Raw genomic sequence first — 7,120 nt, forward strand, 5'->3', positions numbered from 1 at the left:
TATTGTGCTAGACTTCTCATATTTGGAAGTTTATTACAGGAGCTACCATTATGCTAAAACATATAGAAGCAATACTTGGAAAATTTTCAAGTTTTAAAAAATGCTATTCCTTGATGTGTAATATTTCTAAAGTTGTCTATTTCAATATTTTGATTATCATTTTTCTAATGATTATTTGTTATAAAATAGAATTGGAAAGCACATTAATGCACAATTTCACGTAATATATATTTATTAAAGAAACTACTATATATATATATATATAGTGTGTGTGTGTATATATATATATATATGGTCCAATGTTTAACACTGGGGAATATAAATAATATTACCTATATTCCCTATCTACTAGGAATTTACTCTACTTGAGGAGAAAATAAAACAATACAATTAATTACAATTTAATACAGTATAAGTGAATCTAATCATAAGTGATGATAGGCAATGGCATATTTTTGAAAGGGACAATTCACATAAAAATGTTAGAGAAACGTCCATGCAAGTGGTGGAATGTCAGTTGACTTGAATGGGAAATTGTGAGGGGATGGATAATGAGAAGATATTCTAATGAGCAGAGAATAAAACTAGGTAGTTATGCTTAGCATCTATTGGGGTGAAAGTAGAGTGTATCCTCCAAGAGAGGATGGAAAGTGAAGATTTGATTAATCATGTTGTGAAAAATCTGGATTATTTATATTGGAAAGAGATAGAATTACTATTCCATTAGCAACACATCAGCAAAAGAGAGAGAAAGGAAATCCATTAGAATGAGGAACCAAATTTATATGAAGGAAAGGGGATTCACTAAAGCTTTTGATTTGAACAGGGTACAATTTAAAAAGTTACTATGGAGAAGTGAAACTCTTAGCAGCATACAAAGTGGAGAGGATTCAGAGTCAGGAAGAGGTGTCTAAATATAAGGTTATCAGAGCCTGAATTAGATTTTCTTGCAGTGGAAATGGAGAATAAGCAGCAGATAAAAAATACAGATATGTTGCAAAAAAGAACAGCATTTCATGCACGATTATATTGGGCTGTGGATGAAAATGGCAATCAACATTTATTTTTCAACTACTCAAAATTAAACAAATCTTCTAAATCATCAATATAATTACAAATATAAAATCAGATTTTAATATCATCTACACTGTTGCCTGGAAAGGTTTCTATAATTCTAGGGCATGATTAATGATAATTAGTAATCTCATGGATCAAAATATTAAGCAAATGCATATGGGAATGTTTCCATAATAATCTGATTTTTAGAGTATATCATTTGGTGACATTTTTATTATTCATTTATTTACAAAGTATAAATGTCATCATTTAAACACAATTACTTAAGCTTTGTCTGTCCAAAATAATTCCTTTCTGTGCAGACAGATGCTCTAATATTGATACAAATATCTGCCCAATGAAAGAAACACGTTGTTGTCTAAGCAAGTTAAATAAATGAAGAAACATTTTTATGCTTCCTTTACTACTTACCATAGATATGCTTTCTATCCTTCTCCCTCAATATTTTAGAAAACAATTCTAAAAATTTGTGTATCTCTCTTGACATTATTGCCTCACACCCCTTGGATAACCTAAAGTGAAATCAACATCAAATTTTATTTTACCAAAGACCACTTATGTTTTCAGTCTAGCTACTTCAACTTTACATTCCACTTTATAGATAGTCTGCTATATAGTTAGTTTTGGAATTTGCATCCTTAAAAATTAAAGGCCGTCTCTCAGATGAAGGTGAGCAGGTGTTAATCAGAACTTTTTAAAAACATGATTTGTATCTATTATAGTTACTGCATAGTCAAAATATCATGTTTCTCTTTTTTCTTTCCTCTCCTTACAAACCATATCCACTCCCCAGAGGAAAGAAATCTAAATCATCATAATGCACATGTTTTCATTCACTGGATTCCTGTTAATATTCAAAGAAACAAAGACTGGTGAATGTTAATCATCAGAGCAGACCCTGTGAAAGGAAGATCAAAAACCAATATCACACATTAAAAGTCTGGAGGAATTTAAAAGACAGAGAGAGAAATAACATGAAGGACTTTACAAAACAAACATAATGTAAAAATGGGTTACATATAATTGGCCTCTATTAACTACTACTATAGTATTAATGGTAGTAGTCAGTCAACTACTATATATTTTAGTATAGTAGACAACTTAGAGGTGATTTGTTTACTTATCCAAACAGAATTTTAAAATTCATGAAGATATATAAAGAACTAACTCTGGGGAAAAAACAAACAACCTGTTCAATAAAGACAACCCTATGACAAAGTCTGTATAGAATTTATACTAACTATAGTGTTGATTATGATGCAGTGAGAGTTGTATATTTGAAATGTCTACTACACACATGAATTCTTGTTTTAGAACAAGATAAGTAACTCTAGAGAAGAAAGAGACTGTAACTAGGCCAGGTCTTGATCTAAATGTGGAACACAGCCTTCCTTCTGTCTTTCTCAGTAAGCAAGGGTGAGGACCCTTTTTTGTCATTCTTCTCTTTGAACTTCCATGCATTCATTCCATGACAGCCCCAGGAATAACACCCTGACACCTAAGGAGAAAAACTTGCTTAAAGAAATGTATGAAAACACAATACATACAGGGAAAGCTTTTCTTTCTGTTCATAAAGAACTATAAACTGCATACCTCACAGTATATTTTTACCAGAATGTAACTGATCATAGTAAATGAATGACTATTAGGCATTGGAAATGGAAAGTCATCAGATATTAAAAGTTCTCTTTCTGTTCAAAGTTGATTCAAACAAAAACTATTGTCTCTGAAAAAAAAACTATTGTCCAAAGAGAAATACAAATGGTGAAAAAAACACATGAAAAAATGTTCATCACTAGCGATTAGGGAATGCAAATCAAAACTACAATGAAATATCATTTTACACCTATTAGGCTAGCCACTATTAAAAAGTCAGAAAACTAAATGTTGGAGGGGATGCAGAGAGATAGGAAAGCTTATTCACTGTTGTTGGGGATGTAGAATGACAGCCACTTTGGAGGACCGGTAGTTCCTAAGTAAGTTGAGTATAGACTTGCCATGGGACCTGGCAATACCATTACTACGTATATACCCAGAAGAACAGAGACACGAAGAGACATCTGCTCACTGATGTCATAACCATGCTATTCACAACAACCAAAAGTTGGAAACCCAGGTGTCCATCAACTGATAAATCAATAAACAAATTGTCATGTATATACATGATGAAATATTATGCAGCAGTAAGAAGAAATGAAGTCGTGAAGCATATGACAACATGGATGTAACTGGAGGACATTATGTTGAATGAAACAAGCCAGACACAAAAGGACAAACACCGTATGACTGTGGTAATATGAACTAAATATATTGTGTAAACTCATGGAGTTAATAATTAGAATATAGGTCACCAGAAAATAGAAGAATGGTAGACAAACTTCTCTCTCTGCCCTAGCTTGCTTCCTTCCTTCCTCAAAGATACTGAATTTGAGAGGATACCCTCAATAAACCTTCAGCATGAAAATCTCCAGTTTAGAGTCTGTTTTCTTGGAATCCTGGTGCAAAACAAAGCTCAAAAATAATTTTACCTGAAAAAATGGTGCAATGGTTGTTCCTGAACTTTATAGCATAGCGTCAAATATACAACCAAAGAAGGCTTGTGACTTAACAAAGATAAATGTAAATATAAGTAGAAGATATCCACTTACTTCTAACAGTATATTGTAGATTAGGATTATTAATATATACAGTCATAATGGAGTAACAATATTTCTATTGCCTTTGATATTCTTATATCTTTTTCCCAATGATTGCTTCTTACTATGCTTAAAGCCCCAGTTGCATATTTTATTTCTTCTTTAAAGACTATCTATCTATCTATCTATGTAAAGGGTACTATTTGTTTACACTTTAAGAAAATTCCATTGTACCAAAGAACAACATCTTGTTCATTTTCAGGTTTTTGAAAATGGTAAAGTCTTCTTTGTGGCCCAGATCAGAAGCCACTGTCTTAAATATTTCTTGGTGTTGTAAAAGAAGCAACATTTTGTTATATGTGAGAGTGACTAAGAGAGATACACAGTTCAGAAATACTTGTTAATAATAGCAAGATTGCTATTCACTTTTATGTTACAAAACCTGGCATGAGTTCTAAATATTTAGAATAACCCATGATTATCCCCCCAAATTGTATTAGGATTACCATGCTTTCATTTTATGTCTTGAAACAGATTTCTAACCTTTGCTTTCTAATTCGAATTAGCATGCAATACAGGAAAGAACAGTGCAAATAATACCAAAATGAAATCAGTTAAACCAACAGGAAACACAGAAATTCTTGGAATTAAAAAGCAGGAGTCTTTTTCTTTTGGCATGTTGCTTCCTGTGCTGTGCTCAGAACCAACTTGTTGCACAACAGCAGCATGACTCATTGCATTTAACCTGCACTCTTTCGTAACTTTATTTTCTTTACACAATGCAAATATTGTCCACATCTCTAAATCCATTTAATATGCTCTAGTCAGCAATTTGCAAACAGTAGGTTTTATGTAAATCAAATGCTATGTATCAGAAGGTAAAGAAAAGTGGTATTACCTTAGATTACTAAGGTTAATACTTTACTACAGATATAGAGAAAGAAATAAAGACAAATGTGGAACTAACAACAATAGTGCTAATAATAAATAAAATGTAGATACTCACTATAGTTTAGAGATATACTGTGTTGTTTACATTTCCTTTGTTTTAGATTATATTTGCACCTGTATCTACCATTGTGTATATTGATGGAAGAAATATTTCCCATTATGTTAAGAGTGCTCATTCTGCCTATGCATCATACAGCAACCCTTCCCACCTGGTCCAAGGTGCCATTTCGGTAATTGTCCACTCTCCCTTACCTGCCTCTCCACTAAAAGGCTATATAAAAATACTGATTTCCCAGCCTTCCTTTGGGCACAGAGTGGTCATGTGACACAGTTCTGGCCAATGAGATATAAAAGGATTTCCAAGGTGCCATCTTTCCCCTTCTTCCTTCTGCCTGGAAGGTGGATGTGAGCCTAGAATTTATAGGCATGTGCCAATAAAATCATAAGCAAGAGCAAAAACGGAGTACATCAAGGATGGAGAAGCAAAAGGTTAGAGAGAATTGTAACTCCAATGGCCTGGTTGAGCCTCTGTAATGCTTATCTCTGGATATATTATGTAAGAAAAAGAATCTCATGTTTCCTTTAGAAGCTGTTAGTCATATTTCCATTATTTGCAAACAAAAGTATTCACAGCTGATATGCTTCTGTCTTTCATTTTCTACATCCAGTCCTCAAATCCTTTTAATTCTTCTGCCCCTTGAATTCTGAATTGCTCCCTACCTGCATAGTCATGCTTCAGTGCAGATTATCACTATTACTTGTGGAAATTTCTTAGAGAATTTCCTGTTCTCCTTGCCCATAATCTCATACTCCACTCCTTCTATGCTCACATAATCAGTGTCTCTTGATTGATTTCAGTAGGAAGAATAAGTAGGAGATTCTTATGATAACTCACAAAACCATTAAAATGGTCTTTTGTTCCAATGTGTTGAGTTCAGTTCAGGGCAGCTTCCCTATTCTGTTAATTAAATTTTGGGAAATTGAAAAGAGCTAAGATAAATGGTTGACTAGAAAATTCCTTTCTATTTATTCACTTATGTCCCAGCCAACAAAATGAAAACAAAACAAAACAATACCAACTGTCTTTTGTCCACCTCTCCAGCTTGGCTCTCCTAAAAATGCCCCTCTACTCTTGCCTCCCATATCTCTGGGCCTTTCCATGTGCTTCCCTCCTGATCACCCCCTCAACTGCAATATTATATATTGTCCTGACTGGATCCTAAATATCTTCCAAGATAGAGCAGTCTTCCCTGATGTTTTGCTTTGATTAATACCACTACCACAGTTCTCCCAGCACTCTGGGTTTATCATTACTATTGCCATTATCATTTTATTATGAATATCTGCTTATTGTGTGTCTTTACCAGTTAGTTCTTTGGTTAAAAAGAGACAATAAACAGATGTCCTATGATAAATTACTCTTTTTTTTTCTTTCTATACACACTTAATGCAATGGCTTGCATAAAGTAAATGCCTGCTAAATGTCAAAGGAATGACTGAATGGAAGACTGAACCGTTATGTAAATTTATTGCAATCAATTATTGATTAATTATATCATTAATTTACATTTAAATCCTTCTTACTCACCACCCAAAGTAAATTTATACTTTGCTAATAGTTCATTTTTGTGCAGTAGGTAGCACAAATCTCATTTTCCCCATGTACGTAACAGACAAGGAACTAAAGTACAAAGAGGAGACCTCATTTATACATTGTATTAGTTAACCAAAGGGGTGCTAATGCAAAATACCAGGAATTGAATGGTTTTTATAAAGGATATTTATTTGGGGTGGGGGTTTACAGATACCAGGCCATAAAGCATAAATTACTTCCCTCACCAAAGTCTATTTTCATGTGTTGGAGCAAGATGACTGCTGACATCTCTGAGGGTTCAGGCTTCCTGGATTCCTCCTTTCCTAGGGCTTGCTTCTCTTTCCTCTTTGTGTTTACTTCCTAGGGCTCCAGCTTAAGGCTTCAGCATCAAACTCCAACATCAAAATTCCAATATCAAAAACCCTCAACTCTGTCCCTTGCCCTGCCTTTTATCTGCGAGTCCCCACCCACCAAGGGGCAAGTACTCAATACCCTCTGACACGAGAGGTTTACTTGATTATTTAATATATGAATCCAATAGAATCTCATATGCCCAGAGGAAAAGACCAGTTTACAAACATAATCCAATATTTCTTTTTGGAATTCATCAATAATATCAGACTGCTATACACATTATAACTAAGTTAAGGATTAACATTTTACTTTTGCATTTTTCCCCTATTAAAAAGATTTTTTAAATCTACAGAAGAATGCTCAAAATGCTTTCTTAATTAATGTGTCAGAGAAACATTCATTATTTTTTGCAAATGTTACTTCTAAATTAGCACATTAATACAGTGTTATCTTTTAATAAGTCCAATATATAATTTTCTTCATTTTAGAAACATTCCTAATTTTGATT

The 7,120-nt window shown here is 33.4% G+C and overlaps 1 non-coding gene across 1 annotated transcript; it reads left to right on the forward strand.

Annotated features, from left to right (window-relative positions):
* The first annotated feature begins 5,582 nt into the window (after window positions 1-5,582).
* On the forward strand, window positions 5,583-5,718 carry LOC111762316 (small nucleolar RNA SNORA36 family). The gene has a single exon (XR_002795452.1). It is a non-coding gene; the product is annotated as a small nucleolar RNA SNORA36 family (small nucleolar RNA).
* The last annotated feature ends 1,402 nt before the right edge of the window (window positions 5,719-7,120 follow it).

This window comes from Dasypus novemcinctus, chromosome 11 (assembly GCF_030445035.2).
Source record: "Dasypus novemcinctus isolate mDasNov1 chromosome 11, mDasNov1.1.hap2, whole genome shotgun sequence".
Classification (NCBI taxonomy): domain Eukaryota; kingdom Metazoa; phylum Chordata; class Mammalia; order Cingulata; family Dasypodidae; genus Dasypus; species Dasypus novemcinctus.